The sequence below is a fragment of the Aptenodytes patagonicus genome, chromosome W (genome assembly GCF_965638725.1).
Source record: "Aptenodytes patagonicus chromosome W, bAptPat1.pri.cur, whole genome shotgun sequence".
Lineage (NCBI taxonomy): Eukaryota > Metazoa > Chordata > Aves > Sphenisciformes > Spheniscidae > Aptenodytes > Aptenodytes patagonicus.
The window spans coordinates 11,248,619-11,266,081 of record NC_134981.1 but is presented as its reverse complement, the minus strand read 5'-3'; the positions used below and the strand labels follow the sequence as shown (position 1 = coordinate 11,266,081).

At 45.0% G+C, this 17,463-nt stretch overlaps 1 pseudogene; it reads right to left on the bottom strand.

Annotated features, from left to right (window-relative positions):
- Window positions 1-612: 612 nt before the first annotated feature.
- Window positions 613-17,463, bottom strand: part of LOC143172165 (tyrosine-protein kinase transmembrane receptor ROR2-like) — a 47,361-nt pseudogene continuing 30,510 nt past the window's right edge.

Genomic DNA, 17,463 nt, shown 5'->3' with positions numbered 1-17,463 from the left:
GAGCAGCAGTCACACCTCCCCCGGCTAACTCCCCCCAGTTTATATACTGAGCATGATGTCACATGGTATGGAATATCCCTTTGGCCAGTTTGGGTCAGCTGTCCTGGCTGTGCCCCCTCCCAGCTTCTCACTGGCAGGGCATGAGAAGCTGAAAAGTCCTTGACTAGTGTAAGCACTACTTAGCAACAACTAAAACATTGGTGTGTTATCAACATTATTCTCATACTAAATCCAAAACACAGCACTGTGCCAGCTACTAGGAAGGAAATTAACTCTATCCCAGCTGAAACCAGGACAAAACTCTATCATGCATTCTGCTTGAAACAAGCAAACCAGACATGCTGTTACCACAAGGAAAAATGAGCTACAAACTGAAGATTGGATTAGAAATAACATTTCCAGTCACTGAGACAAGGCAAAATGGGAATTGACAGGTGCAATTGTCATAAAATATTTTGGACTGTAAGCTATTGCCTGGGGCCAGGATTTCTAGATACAGCTAGTGACAGCAAGACCTGTTTTTTACTGAAGTAGATGGCCAGCACATTATGAAAATTAGGTCCCTTAAAACATGACTCAGTTTGAACACTGAAAACTTTGGAAAACTGTGGCCTAAGCAAATTCTGCAAGAAATACCTGTTTATGCTGGATAATGAGTGACATTTCCATGTCCTGTCTCAGAGGTGCTATCAGCTGGCGATGCTGCGGTGTAGCAGCAGATGCCTTCTATTTGTTTCTGCACATACAGACCAAGAAGAAAAGGCAGGCGATAACCAAAGGGATAGCTATGCTGGGAACCAGGATGTAGAGGATATCCATTTTTCTGTTGTTATGTGGGCCTGTCAGGCACAGAAATATTCATTGTTTATAATAAGTGTTTTTAATGCATTCAACAGTAAAGAAAAATAAATAGCACTAGAGTGTGATTATTAACGCTAAATTTTAAATGAAAAGTAAACTCCTATAACTTCAAAACAGAAGCCATGCTTTTTTCCCCTCACACGTTAATTTTCCACTAAATGTTTCAAAGAAATTTGAATGGACATAGCAGCAAGCAGTATGAAGATAAACTAGGAGTCCCACATTTAACACTGTCTGTGTTGACTGTACGAGTACATGATTTATTTCACATTATTTTTTAGGTTTCCTGCTGTGGAAACTGCAGAATATAGACTTGAGTATCATTGCATTATCTTGTTCAGTGTATATAAAATAAGTGAGTAGTCTTGATCATAGTATATAATGTGCTGATCTCAATGTGTGTTGTGGTTTAACCTTAGCCGGCAACTGAGCACCACACAGCCGCTTGCTCACTCTCCCCACCCCCAGTGGGATGGGGGAGAGAATTGGAAGAGTAAAAGTGAGAAAACTCATGGGTTGAGATAAGAACGGTTTAATAATTGAAATAAAATAAAATAGTAATAATAATAACAACAATAATAGTGAAAGAATATACAAAGCAAGTGATGCAGAATGCAATTGCTCACTACCCGCTGACCGATGCCCAGCCAGTCCCCAAGCAGCGGCCCCCCTGGCCAGCTTTTCCCCAGTTTATATATGTCCTATAAAATGTCCGTTGAGTTCATTTAGTCCATGACTTTGGGCTCCATCTGTCATAATAATCTTTCAGGGCAGGAAAGATGGAGATGGTATGCGGTGTTGGATTGTTTCATGTTGAAGTCAGTTCTGGTACCATCATCACTGCACTTTGCTCGGTTTCATCAAAGTTCATTCTTCATTAATCTGGGTGATTCTTATTGTAATACCATTGATATGGCATATAATATTACGTAGCAATAAACTGCAGCACAACATGGCAATCTGGCCTCACTCAATTTCAGACATTTCATCAGCACTTTGCCCTGTAATTTACCTCCAGTGATACTACTTCTGCCCAGAATAAAAGAAACCTCACCTCTTGCTGGCAGAGATATTACTTATACTTAATAGAATTAAAATGCTTATGTTACAGTAAGACAAAGATGAAAAGGCCATCAATACATTTAATAAGACTGCTCTGGAACCTTTCTAAAATACTTTTTTCTTGGTGTTTAGAGACTCTAGGGCAGCATAAAGACATCCAAAAGGTTTATTGGAACTGCCTGGGATATCTTTTGCAATCAGGGGTTTTGCTATTTGTGACTACTGCTTTCACTGCAACCACATCCCAGTGTTACCTTTACATCATGTTTGATTCAATGCAGAAATTTATTATATATGTCAAATCATGTTACTGTAAAAAAGTGAAGTAACTCAGAAATTTCATATCAATTTTGAGTACGCTTAGATATCCAGGCAATCTATAATGAAACCACTTCTATGGCTTTCATGGTACATTTGCTGATGCAGGAAACATGCTTTTCTTCCTAATGAGGACAGTATTAAGTTGCTTTGTGGTGTCTAAAGACTATTACCACTGTAACAGCTCTAGAATGAAATCTGTACCAGTACAGGGAAGTAAATGGGACTGTATTAAGCTGTGAGAGGCTGCTTTTTATTTTTGCTAACAGTAGTGCAGTACTGATCCACAAGCAGATAATGTAGGACATTTCTGAAACAATAATCTATTTTATATCTCTGCTTCTGTGTGTTTTGTAGTTTCCTTACAACCAAGCATAGTGCATAGATCCCTCTACAGGATCTGAAAATCCTTGTTGCCTGCAAGATGCCATACAGAGTGAAAGCAATATACTGTTGAATAATGCTAGCAAACCAAACATGATGATAAATACATCAAGGCATGACATTTAACAAGTTAGAAAACAAACCACAACAGTACCATTAATTATTATCTCTGCTTGAGCCTTCAATAAGTAATTTAAAAAGTAGCACAATATTTCAGTTACAAGCTCTGGTCTCAAGAAAATATTCAATGAGTGCCACACTACAGCAAGTGAAACATTTGAAAGTATAACCTAAGTGAATCATACTTGTAACGATATGAAATATTTAAAACTACACAGCATTTAGGGCAGTAGTAGGGGAAAAAAGAGAGTACATACTACAAGAAGGTATGGCACACAGTTCCATGTGTATGATTTTATTCTTTGTAAAACACTAGGGCCCATCCATCTGGCCTCCAGGATTTCGGCAATATGCGTGTCCTCCGCCCAGCTCTGGAAACTGTGTGCTTGTCAGATCATGGTTGTGGGGATTCTGAGAGTCCCACCCAGAGTTAACAAGTGTGGCCAGATTTGGTAACACTGACCGTCCCTCTTGTCCTGGTTTCGGCAGGGATAATTTCCTTTCTAGCAGCTGGTACAATGCTGTGTTTTGGATTTAGGATGGGAACAAAGTTGATAATGCACTGATGTTTTAGTTGTTGCTAGGTAATGCTTACACTAGCCAAGGACTTTTTAGTTTCCCATGCTCTACCGACTGAGAAGGCTGGAGGTGCACAAGAAGCTGGGAGGGGGCACAGCCAAACTGGCCAAAGGGACATTCCATACCATGTGACGTCATGCTCAGTACATAAACTGGGGAAAGCTGGCCGGGGGGGCCACTGCTCAGGGACTGGCTGGGCATCGGTCGGCGGGTGGTGAGCAATTGCATTGTGCATCACTTGCTTTGTGTATTATTATTATTATCATTTTATTTCAATTATTAAACTGTTTTTATCTCAACCCACGAGTTTTTCTCACTTGTGCTCTTCCAATTCTCTCCCCCATCCCACCGGGGGTGGGGGGAGTGAGCGAACGGCTGCGTGGTGCTCAGTTGCCGACTGAGGTTAAACCACGACAGTCCTTTTTGGCCCCCAACGTGGGGCTCGAAGTGCTTGAGATAATAACAGATTAACCGGAGTGTATTAAGGAACTTATATCTGTTAATAGTTGTGGGTCACAATGTTGGTTTCTCTGTTCTCGATATTGATTTGTATAATCTGCATGGTGCTCTTTTTTTTGCTGTACATGTTAAAGATTGGTGTTGGGTTTTGCAGTTTGCTGTGGTCTGCAGTGATTAGTGATGTCTCGCTTGTGAGGTTTGTTTTTAGAACATTGACCTTGACCTTAGTGTGGTATGTAAGTTTCGCAATGAAGCCGTTACTGTACCACGGATACCATTTCGTGGAGACAACTAGCAATTACAGTGACTTTTCTGAGAGTTTTTTTACGGAGGAAATACAGAATGGCAGCATCGCTACCTTCTTCTATGATGTTTCCTCCTTCATTACAGTAACTTTTCAGTATCTTGAACAGCCTTGGGTAGTTAAGATACTTCTATTGGTACTTCCTGGGAATATTGTTTCGGTTTTGTCTAAAGTTGGTAAGCAATTTAAGAATATCATCCAGAGATCTGCCCCAAGGCTGAATAGTTATGAGTGGCAGGGTGTGTGGGATAGTATGGGCAAGTACCTAGGCCAATGGGCACCCCCAGTGTTTTGGAACTTCACCCCTGAGCAAGTGCAGAATCCTGAAAAGTTAGTAGAATATTTGGACAAAGTATGCTGTCACCCTGGCAACTCCAGAGAGATGCAGCTCATTGCAACGTGCTGGGGCCTGGCCCATGCCTACCGAGCCCTGTTCAACACCATTCAGTACCCGCAAGGGGAAGAGAAGGTCTCTGGCTCTGACAGTAAAACGACACGCCCTGCGGCCACTCAGACCCGGGCAACACGCACTACGGCCACTCCAACCCCGGCGACAGGCCCTGCAGCCACTCCGACCCCTGCAACATGCTCTGCAGCTACTCAGACGCCGGCAACAGGCCCTGCGGCCACTCAGACCCCGGCGACAGGCCCTGCGGCCACTCAGACCCCAGCGACATGCACTGCAGCTACTCAGACTCCGGCAATAGGCCCTGCGGCCACTCAGACTCCGGCAACAGGCCCTGCGGCCACTCCGACCCCAGCGACAGGCCCTGTGGCTGAACCAAAGAACCAGCCTGTGCCAGTATCAGTCGCCCCTGTACACAAGAAGAAATTTTGGAAGCGGAAGTCGGCTCGTTTAGCAAGGGAGGAAGAAGCTTCTTCTAAAAGGGAAGCGGAGGAAGAACTGTATGAATACCCTGGAGAAGGGCCATCACGAGAACAGGAGGAGGAGAGCCGGCCGCTGATCGGGGAGGAGGAAGAGGAAGAACTCATAAATGAGGCAGTGACCACCCGATCTCTATCCCTGAGTGAGCTGCGAGATATACGAAAAGATTTCAGCCAGCGTCCAGGCGAGCATATTGTCACCTGGCTGCTCCGATGCTGGGATAATGGAGCCAGTAGCCTGGAATTAGAGGGTAGGGAAGCCAAGCAGCTGGGATCCCTTTCCAGGGAAGGGGGCATTGACAAAGCAATTGGAAAAGGGACACGAGTCCTCAGCCTTTGGAGGCGACTCTTGTCAAGCGTGAAGGAAAGGTGTCCCTTTAAGGAAGATGTCATATGTCGCCCAAGCAAGTGGACCACCATGGAGAAGGGGTATCCAGTACCTGAGGGAATTAGCTGTGCTGGAGGTGATTTATGGTGTCCTGAACAATGAGCAGTTATCCAAAGATCCAGATGAAGTCAAGTGCACACGACCCATGTGGCGGAAGTTTATAAGGAGCGCACCATCGTCATATGCCAACTCATTCGCAGTGATGACCTGGAAAGATGGAGAGGAACAAACAGTGGATGAATTGGCTGGCCAACTCCGGCAATACGAGGAAAGTCTCTCTTCCTCCCTCGTCTCGGCTGTGGAGAAACTGTCCCGGGAGATCCAGCAACTCAGAGAGGATAGGTCCTACTCCCCACCTGTACGGACCAGTATCTCGGCTATTACGAGTCAGCGTTCTTTTGCTCAGGAGAGAGAATATAAAGGGTACACACCACGGGGCACCCTATGGTTTTACCTGCGTGACCACGGAGAGGACATGAGGAAGTGGGATGGGAAACCTACTGCAGCCCTAGGGGCACGGGTACGTGAGCTGAAACGGGTTCTTCCAGGAAAATTGCTGCTCCAGTTTCCAGTGGGCAGTTCCCCAGAGAGAGTACAAGGGCTGATCTTACTTCTGATCTTAATGAAGAAACTTCTGACTCCTACGTACAAGAAGTGAGAAATGAGTACTGTGATGAGGACTAGAGGGGCCCTGCCTCCAGCCAGGGGGAGGAAAGGGACAACCGGGTTTACTGGACTGTGTGGATTCGGTGGCCTGGCACATCAGACCCACAGGAGTATAAGGCTCTAGTGGACACCCGTGCACAGTGTACACTAATGCCATCAATCTATATAGGGACAGAACCCATCTGTATTTCTGGGGTGACGGGGGGATCCCAACAGCTAACCGTATTGGAAGCCGAAGTGAGTCTAACTGGGAATGAGTGGCAGAAGCACCCCATTGTGACTGGCCCAGAGGCTCCGTGCATCCTTGGCATAGACTACCTCAGGAGAGGGTATTTCAAGGACCCAAAAGGGTACCGGTGGGCTTTTGGTAGAGCTGCCTTGGAGACGGAGGAAATTAAACAGCTGTCCACCTTGCCTGGTCTCTCGGAGGACCCCTCTGTTGTGGGGTTGCTGAAGGTCGAAGACCAACAGGTGCCAATCGCTACCACCATGGTGCACCAGCAGCAATATCACACCAACCGAGATTCCTTGATTCCCATCCATAAGCTGATTCATTGACTGGAGAGCCAAAGAGTAATCAGCAAGACTCGTTCACCCTTTAACAGTCCCATATGGCCAGTGCGGAAGTCTAATGGAGAGTGGAGACTAACAGTAGACTATCGTGGCCTGAACAAAGTCACGCCACCGCTGAGTGCTGCTGTGCCAGACATGCTAGAACTTCAATACGAATTGGAGTCAAAGGCAGCCAAGTGGTACGCCACAATTGATATTGCTAATGCGTTTTTCTCAATCCCTTTGGCAGCGGAGTGCAGGCCACAGTTTGCTTTCACTTGGAGGGGCGTTCAGTGCACCTGGAACCGACTGCCCCAGGGGTGGAAACACAGCCCCACCATTTGCCATGGACTGATCCAGACTGCACTGGAACAGGGTGGAGCTCCAGAACACCTGCAATACATTGATGACATCATCGTGTGGGGCAACACAGCAGGAGAAGTTTTTGAAAAAGGGAAGGAAATAGTCCAAATCCTGCTGAAGGCCGGTTTTGCCATAAAACAAAGTAAGGTCAAGGGACCTGCACAGGAGATCCAGTTTTTAGGAATAAAATGGCAAGATGGACGTCGTCAGATCCCAATGGATGTGATGCAACAAAATAACAGCCATGTCTCCACCAACTAGCAAAAAGGAAACACAAGCTTTCTTAGGCGTCGTGGGTTTTTGGAGAATGCACATTCCAAAGTACAGTCTGATTGTAAACCCTCTCTATCAAGTGACCCGAAAGAAGAACCATTTCAAATGGGGCCCTGAGCAATGACAAGCTTTTGAACAAATTAAAGAGGAGATAGTTCATGCAGTAGCCCTTGGGCCAGTCCGCGCAGGACAAGATGTAAAAAATGTGCTCTACACTGCAGCCGGGGAGAATGGCCCTACCTGGAGCCTCTGGCAGAAAGCACCAGGGGAGACTCGAGGTCAACCCCTAGGGTTTTGGAGTCGGGGATACAGAGGATCCGAGGCCCGCTATACTCCAGCTGAAAAAGAGATACTGGCAGCATATGAAGGGGTTCGACCTGCTTCAGAAGTGATCGGCACCGAAGCACAGCTCCTCCTGGCACCTCGACTGCCGGTGCTAGGCTGGATGTTCAGAGGGAGGGTCCCCTGTACACATCATGCAACTGATGCTACGTGGAGTAAGTGGGTCGCACTGATCACACAACTGGCTCGAATAGGAAACCCCAGTCACCCAGGAATCCTGGAAGTGATCATGGATTGGCCAGAGGGCAAAGATTTCGGAATATCGCCAGAGGAGGAGGTAACGCATGCTGAGGAGGCCCCAATGTATAATGAACTACCGGAAAATGAGAAGCAATATGCCCTGTTCACTGATGGGTCTTGTCATAATGTGGGAAAGCATCGGAGGTGGAAAGCTGCTGTATGGAGTCCTATGCGACAAGTTGTAGAAACTGCTGAAGGAGAAGGTAAATCGAGCCAATTTGCAGAAGTAAAGGCCATCCAGCTGGCTTTAGACATTGCTGACCGAGAAAAGTGGCCAGTGCTCTCTCTCTAGACTGACTCATGGATGGTGGCAAATGCCCTGTGGGGGTGGTTGCAGCAATGGAAGCAGAGCAACTGGCAGCGCAGAGGCAAACCCATCTGGGCTGCCGCATTGTGGCAAGATATTGCTGCCCAGGTGGAGAACCTGGTTGTAAAAGTCCATCACGTAGATGCTCACGTACCCAAGAGTCGGGCTACTGAAGAACATCAAAACAACCAGCAGGTGGATCAGGCTGCTAAGGTTGAAGGGGCTCAGGTGGATCTGGACTGGCAACAGAAGGGTGAATTATTTCTAGCTCAGTGGGCCCATGACACCTCAGGTCACCAAGGAAGAGATGCAACATACAGATGGGCTCATGATCGAGGGGTGGACTTGACCATGGACCCTATTGTGCAGGTTATTCATGAATGCGAAACATGTGCTGCAATCAAACAAGCCAAGCGGTTAAAGCCTTTTTGGTATGGAGGACGATGGTTGAAATATAAATATGGGGAGGCCTGGCAGATCGATTATATCACACTCCCACAAACCCGCCAAGGCAAGCGCCACGTGCTTACAATGGTGGAGGCAACCACCGGATGGCTGGAAACATATCCCGTGCCCCATGCCACTGCCCGGAACACTATCCTGGGCCTTGAAAAGCAAGTCCTATGGCGACATGGCACCCCAGAAAGAATTGAGTCAGACAATGGGACTCATTTCCGAAACAACCTCATAGACACCTGGGCCAAAGAGCACGGCATTGAGTGGGTGTATCACATCCCCTGTCATGCACCAGCCTCTGGGAAAATTGAACGATACAATGGACTGTTAAAGACTATGCTGAGAGCAATGGGTGGCGGGACGTTCAAACATTGGGATACACAATGTTTTAGCAAAGGCCACCTGGTTAGTCAACACTCGGGGATCTGCCAATCGAGCAGGCCCTGCCCAGTCAGAACTTTTACGTACTGTAGATGGGAATAAAGTCCCTGTAGTGCACGCAAAAAATATGCTGGGGAAGACAGTCTGGGTTATTCCTGCCTCGGGCAAAGGCAAACCCATCCGTGGGATTGCTTTTGCTCAAGGACCTGGGTGCACTTGGTGGATAATGCGGAAGGATGGGGAAGTCCGCTGTGTACCTCAAGGGGATTTGATTTTGGGTGAGAATAGCCAATGATCTGAATTATGTGATGTTAAGTACTAATTATAGTTATAATAGTTATACTAATAATACACAGATATACTAATAATATTATATGCCATACTAATGTTATTACAATAAGAATCACCCAGACTAATGAAGAACAACTTCAGTGAAACCAAGCAAAGCACAGTGATGATGGTACCAGAACTGACTTCAACATGAAACAATCCAACACCACATACCATCTCCATCTTTCCTGCCCTGGAAGATTATTATGACAGATGGAGCCCAAAGTCATGGACTAAATGAACTCACCGAACATTTTAGAGGGATGGCCCACAGACGAAGGGAATGATATCTGTGTGAGTGTGTATATATATATAAAAAAAAAAGGGGGGTGGTGATTAATGGAAATGTACTGGAAAATATGAGACTTGAGCATGACGCAGATGGTATAGAATAAGGGGTGGATATTGTCCTGGTTTCGGCAGGGATAGAGTTAATTTCCTTCCTAGTAGCTGGTACAATGCTGTGTTTTGGATTTAGGATGAGAACAAAGTTGATAAGGCATCGATGTTTTAGTTGTTGCTAGGTAATGCTTACACTAGCCAAGGACTTTTTAGTTTTCCATGCTCTACCGACTGAGAAAGCTGGAGGTACACAAGAAGCTGGGATGGGGGGCACAGCCAAACTGGCCAAAGGGACATTCCATACCATGTGACGTCATGCTCAGTACATAAACTGGGGAAAGCTGGCCGGGGGGGCCGCTGCTCGGGGACTGGCTGGGCATCGGTCGGCGGGTGGTGAGCAATTGTACTGTGCATCACTTGCTTTGTGTGTTATTATCATTATTATCATATTATTAGTATTAGTATTATTTTATTTCAATTATTAAACTGTTTTTATCTCAACCCACGAGTTTTTCTCACTTGTGCTCTTCCAATTCTCTCCCCCATCCCACCGGGGGTGGGGGCGGGAGTGAGCGAGTGGCTGCGTGGTGCTTAGTTGCCGACTGAGGTTAAACCACGACACCTCTATAATCTGCTCCAGAACCATTGTAGCATTGATGATCTATAACAAAAGATTTGACAAGAAGTTACAAATAAAGCAATCAGGAGCAAACAAAACCAAAACAGTTGATGTGCATATGCCACATATGCATAAAATAAAGTGTGTTAGGATTTACGTACTTAAATTTAGGTACTTCAGGATTTAAATAAAAGTTGTGTTTTTTGAAACTTCAGCTCTGTGGCTCTCTGTACTCTTTGATACTTGGATATTTCTGAATTTTGCCCTTGAGTGTATCAGCCCTATGGCTATACATAAAATTATTCGGTACTTCTGAATGTGAATTGGTGCTAAGTAGCATGTATGTGGTGGGCTAACCTTGGCTAAGGGCCAAACTCCCACCCAGCCGCTTGCTCACTCCCCCTCCTCAGCAGGACAGGGGAAGAAAACAATGAGAAAGCTCAAGGGTCAAGATACAGACAGGGAAATTCCTTGCCAATTACTGTTGCAGGCAAAACAGACTTGACTTAGGGAAAATTAATTTAATTTATTGCCAATTAAAATAGATTCAGGTATGAGAAACAAAGATGAACATTAAAACAACACCTTTCCTTCCCTCTTTCCCATGCTCAACTTTACTCCATTACTCCTGACTCCTCTACCCCTCCCCAAGCGGTGCAGGGGGGGAGTGGGGGGCAATGGTCCGTACATAGCAGTTTCTCTCTGCCGCTCCTTCCCTCTCCCACTTTTCCCCTGCTCCAGCATGGGCTTTCCCCACGGGCTGCAGTCTTCCGTGAAAAACTCTGCTCCAGCATGGGTTCTCCATGGGCTGCAGTTCCTGACAGGAAAACCTGCTCCAGCATGGGCACTGCACAGGCCACAATTCCTTCATGAAATATCCATCTGCTCCAGTGCAGGGTCTTCCATGGGCTGCAGTGGATATCTGCTCCAGCATGATCTCTTCCACAGGGGGCAGGGAGTATCTGCTCCGGCACCATGGAAAACCTCCTCCTCTTCCTTCTCTGACCTTGGTGTTCCTTCTGCTGTTTCTCATTCTTTTTCCCTCCTCCTCTGCCTGCCCAGCATTTTCTGCCCTTTCTTAAATATTTTTTCATAGCGGCACCACCAGCTTTGCTGATTGGTTCAGTTTTGTAGTTGACACCAAACTGGGAGGAGCGGCTGATATGCCAGAGGGTCGTGCTGCCATCCAGAGAGACCTGGACAAGCTGGAGAAATGGGCTGACAGGAAACTCATGCAGTTCAACAAGGGGAAGTGGTGAAAAGTCCTGCACCTGGGGAGGAATAACACCAGGCACCAGTATATGCTGGGGGCCAACCGGCTGGAAAGCAGCTTGGCAGAAAAGGCCCTGGGGGTCCTGGTGGACACCAGGTTGAACATGAGCCAGAAATGTGCCCTTGCCGCAAAGAAGGCTAATGATATCCTGGGCTGCATTAGGAGGAATGTTGCAAGCAGGTTGAGGGAGGTGATCCTTCCCCTCTACTCAGCATCCTGGTGAGGCCACACCTGGAGTCCTGTGTCCAGTTTTGAACTCTCCAGTACGAGAGACATGGACATACTGGAGAGAGTCCAGTGAAGGGTCACGAAGATGATTAAGGGACTGGAGCATCTCCCCTATGAGGAAAGGCTGAGAGAGCTGGGACTGTTTAGCCTAGAGAAGAGAAGGCTAAGGGCAGGGATATCATCAATGTATATAAATACCTGAAGGGAGGGTGCAAAGAAGATGAAGCCAGGCTCTTGTCAGCAGTGCCCAGTGACAGGACCAGAGGCAATGGGAACAAACTGAAACACAGGAGGTTCCATCTGAACATCAGGAACACTTTTTTTACTGAGGGTGACCGAGTGCTGGAACAGGTTGCCCAGGGAGGTTGTGGAGTCTCCCTCCTTAGAGATATTGAAAAACTGTCTAGATACAGTCCCGAGCAACTGGCTCTAGGTGTCCGTGCTTGAGCAGGGGAGGTTGGACCAGATGATCTCCAGAGGTCTCTTCCAACCTCAACCATTCTGTGATTTGGCCAGTGGTGGGGCTGTTGCAGAGCCGTCTGGAACTGGCTGTGTCTGGCACTGGGCAGCCCCTGACCTCTTCTCACAGCAGCCACCCCTGCAGCCCCCTGCCACTACCAAAACCTTGCCACATACACCCAATACAGACCTTTAGATAGAAGACAACATAAGTTTAACTAAATTAGAGACAAGTATTTCACTTCAGGAGAAATTTTCTGATGTCAGCAGTGTAAACTATCACTTTTTATTTCTCACAGTCTTCCTATTTTCTTACACTGCTCACTTCTTACAGAAATTAGTGTTGCATTTTCTAATGCCTTTTGCCATTTTTTTTCTTATTTTTTCTTTTAGAAAATAAGGGATTCAGGCTTTTATTCTCTTTATATACACTACTCTACTATCTGCTGAACTCTGTCTTTATTCTGCCTTAGTTTTGCTGCTATCCTCTCTTCATATCCTTTTGAATGCTTGCCTCCCATATGCATCACCTGAACTGAATCATGCAGGAAAATGCCTGTTTGCAACATTACCTTTTTCAGTTTTCTGAGTCTCTCTTGTCAACCCTCAGGAATCCAACTTTCTCAAAACCATTTTCCATTTCCTAAAAAAATCAAGGGTACTTAAATTGCAGCTGTTCCACTAGAGGGAGTACCACTGGCTCTGAGAATCAGACAACTATGCTTTCAAATCTTTTTGCCAGATTTTTCATTACTGTTTTTATTCTCCTTCCTTTTGGTTGATAATTCTTCCCTGGTTGATTTGGCTCTGTCATCACTTTCTTGCTTAATTCTGCTTCTCAGCTACAATGGATTATTGCCTTACTAGCACAGAACTAGTCTTCCATGCCCTCTGTTATGCCATGACCCCCTACTCCTAACTGTGGGTTCAGATAATAGATATTCAGAATAATCTTAACACACTTTGAATCTTAAACATCTTTAGTCTCTTGCAGCTTCCACATCGAACAGTGTATGGGGGTGATGATGAATTGCTAGGAAATGGAGTAGGCAGAAAAGTGTCAGCACATAACAACTGACAGCTGAATAACCCTTCTACTCCTGGATGCAAATATAAATCCACAGAAGGAAGATTAATGTTTAACCCATTCCGTGTGTCAAAGGACAATTACATTCCAAGCCTGATTTTCAGCATTGGTATTCTTGTGGGTTTCCATACAGAAAGAATTAACATAAAATATCCTAAAATGTGTAATTTCTTAAAAGCCAATTCTTGTGAAGTTTCGGCAGCCTATTTGAGGTTTATTGACATAAATGCATAAATATGACTCACAAATAGTTGCATGGGAGGACTCATCCAGACAGGTAAGGAATACAGAAGATAGGTCAGTGAACCGTGTTCTCACTGGTCAAGGAACTTGAGTCAGAGCTCAAGGACAGGTGTGTGGAAAGGGAAGCCCACAAAACACTGCTGCCGCTAGCAAATCAGAGTCAAACCTGTTGTGTGAACACAGAATTTTATAGCCCAGGGTGGTTGATATAACACTTTTCAGTGCTAAACAGCATTCTTTAAGTTTCTTCACCACCCTATCTATACCTTACAACAGTGAAGGATTATGGTCAGTATTAACATCAAAAAAAGTAGTAATGTTCAGTGCAGCGGTACTTTCTACACAAAAAGAATCAGTGATAAAATATTATCTCTCGGTCCCAACCTGATCAGGCACATGGCCACTGCTGTTATCAAAATGTTCCCAGGCACAGCAGAGTGTGATGATAAGCAGTACAGCAAGCAGCAAAAGCCGAAAGAAGCCGCTAGCAAACTCTAGACTCTAATATACGGCAAAGCAAGCAAGCCCCATGGCAAGCTCAGGAGCCTGCCAATTAACAGCTAAACAGCTATAATAGCTATAAATTCAGTCTAGCACAGTCCAATCAAATCTATCTTTATCTTGAACCCCTCAAGGCCCTTGAGCCCCACTTTGAGCACCAAAAAGGACTGTCGTGGGTTGACCCTGGCCAACAACTGAGCACCCACACGGCCACTCACTCATTTCCCCCACAGTGAGATGGAGAAGAGAATCGGAAGGGCAAAAGCAAGAAAACTTGTGGATTGAGATAAAAGACAGCTTAATAGGTGAAGCAAAGCTGTGCACGCAAGCAAAGCAAAAAGAGGAATTCATTCACTACTTCCCATCGCCAGGCAGATGGTTAGCCATTTCCAGGAAAGCAGGGCCTCAGCATGCATAACAGTTACTTGAGAAGACAAACACCATAACCATGAACATCCCCCCTTCCTCCTCCTTTCCTCAAGCTTTTATCGCTGAGCATGATATCACATGATATGGAATATCCCTTTGGTCATCTTTGGTCAACTGTCCCAGCTGGGTCCCCTCCCAACTTCCTGCCCACCCCCAGCCTACTAGCTGTGGGGACAGAGTGGGAAAAAAAATAAAACCTTGACACTGTGCAAGTACTGCTCAGCAATAATCAAAACACTGGTGTGTTATTAACACTGGTTTTGTCACAAATCCAAAAACACAGCACCATATGGGCTGCTATGAAGAAAATTAACTCCATTCCAGCCAGACCCAGTATATCAGCACTAAAGGAACAAACCCCACTTTATCCCAGTGACGAAACACCAAGACTTACATCGGTTGAGTCTCTCCACAGGGATCCCTATCCTTACGCAGTTGGCAGCCTCCAAGGTGTCAGGTTGTGGGAGATCCTCACACTTAGGCAACTGTAGCTGCATCAAAATGAGGGGGTTTGACCTAGCAATGTTGTATTCTTGCCTACAGAGATCGTTCTCCAGAACTTCACATTCATCCTGGCACAGTTCCCACGGCTTAGGGCTCTGAGAATGCTCATCACACAGAGGAAACACAAAGTGGCAGAATGATGGTATAGAAAACTGTGAGCACTGATTCAACAAATGCATGGAAGTGCCAATCATGGTAAATGCAGCTGGAAAGAAAACAAAATGCTGTTTAAGTACTAATTCACAATAACCACGAGAAAAAAAAATAATTTTTACATCATTTGCCTTTTACATATTTTGCCTTTTTTGAGGGTCTGAAAGCCTACTGAGCAGCAGGGAAATGAGGTCATTTCTGCTCTAGAGGACAGATGACAAATGCAGAAAGCAAAGCCAGCATCCTAGTATCTCTCTAACATCTGCACATAGTTTGCAGGACCTCAGTTCTTAGGAAGTTACTCAAGTGACTGGTACTGAGCAAACTGTTGATACTTGACTAATTTTAAATTGAAAGAATAAAGATCCAAGTTGAGATGCACCTGCCAGGAAGTTAACCTGTGCTTCCAAAGTTTCTAATTAAGTAAAATCTGAATGAAGATCACTTACCTCCTTCCTCCTATAGATGCTTTGATCAATAAACAAGATACGTGTTTTTCAAGCCTTGACAGGCAAAAGGAAGTATGCTGTTGGTATTTGGGGAGATATTGCTATTAATAGATCTGAGAAGCCTAACAGACAGCAGTTTTTGGAAAAATCAATGCCACTAATCTCAGCATACCGATCACATTAAGATGAATGTCATAATTAAGCACTTGGTCTTTAAGCTCTCAGCGCCTACACACTAATGTTTATCTGGGAGTTTTCTTGTACACTTTAAAGAAAAGACAAATGTGCATGTGCATCATGTATTTGAAGATGAATCACGCTTTAAATGTAAGAACATTCCCACACTGGAAAACACTAATTGTGAGTGAAGCTTGCTAGACTGTACATCCGGCCAATGCACACTGTAAGAAGAAAAGAAATGGACAGTTCAAGAGATTCAGCAGTCCGTTTACAATCGACAAATCAGTTCTTTTCCTCATGTTCAGCTATCTCCTTTTTACCATCTACTTCTTGCTGCCACCTGCTCTATGAGAAACTCCTGTCTCTTCCTAAACATCACATGTGCAGCAGCCCCAGCTCCAGCCTTGTATGTGGTTTATACCTTTGCTTATATTAATACAGGAATATAACTGTTCATCAATGTTGTAGTGAATGCTGCATCAGTGTTCACAAGTAAGCATGATATCAAGCCTCAAATGACAGCTGTGGTGTGTGCTTGTCCCTAAGACTAACAGGTGAAAAATAAACCTGACGAGTAAAGCAGTCACTGTTGCTTATCTGAAATACCGTATTAACTTTTGTGAAGGTGTTACAGAATTTAGATGTGTGAAGGGTGCATTATTTACACTCATGTCTTCATTTTGATGGGAGGCACAAAAGCAAGCAGGGCTGTGTGGTAATAGTGTAGCACTGAAATAAGGCATGCAGATGGGCAGAAATGTAGGGAGCCTGTGATTACTAGGGTTCCAGAGGGCAGGCAGGAATGCGGACAGCAAAGTATCAGCAGATACCTTGTGAAACTGGGGCAACCACCAAAATCTAAACACCTGGGTGCAGAAATACAAAGCTCTTCTTCATATAAAGTCTCTTCCCACACAAACCTTGCATATTCTTTCTAAGATCCTTGGTCTCCAAAGAATGCCAGAAATGGCTCAGAAAACCAATTAACCACTCATGCTTTGTAAGTTCCTTTCTCAAAGCTTGCCTGCTCCTACAACCCTGGAATTTACTCCTGTATTTTCAAGCCTCTTTCCAGATTTTCTCAGTTATGAGGGCCATGAGCCATGTATCAGTGGGAAAGCATAGAGCTGCTGAAAACTTTTAACTAGGGGGGAAATGTTGAAGGTTTTAAGATCTTATATAATTTTATCAAAGTGAGAAAGCAAATGCACAAGCACAAATATGTGGACAAATGGCACTTAGGAGTCTTGAAGACTGGCATCTTTTAAGTAGAGCATCTGAATGAAATATGTGGGAAATGGCACTTTCAAGAAGGGAAAAATTAAAGAGTCTAAGGGGTTTACTTTTTCAGTCAAACAGATATTAAACAGCACAGCAAAGACACTGATAATCACACATATCCACAAGAATCACATATATACACAGGTCAGGGGTCAGGTCCATTCAGTCTTTATTGTTGGCCTTCCTGTTTTTTAAGTCAGATTTCAAGTTGTTCTCCAGAAATGCCCTTCTTTTTCAATAAAAAGACTGAGATTCCCACATAACGACATGACTAGGACTAAATAGCACCACAGGTGGCAGAGATTAAGGGAATGTATATCACACATCAGCACAGCAGGGAAATGAAAATCCAGAATGAAAATTCCCCGTAGATGTTGTCTGTAACCTTTTAGTATATGTTCTTAGTGTTGGAAGGTAGCTGTCACTTTTACCCATTCACAGCCTC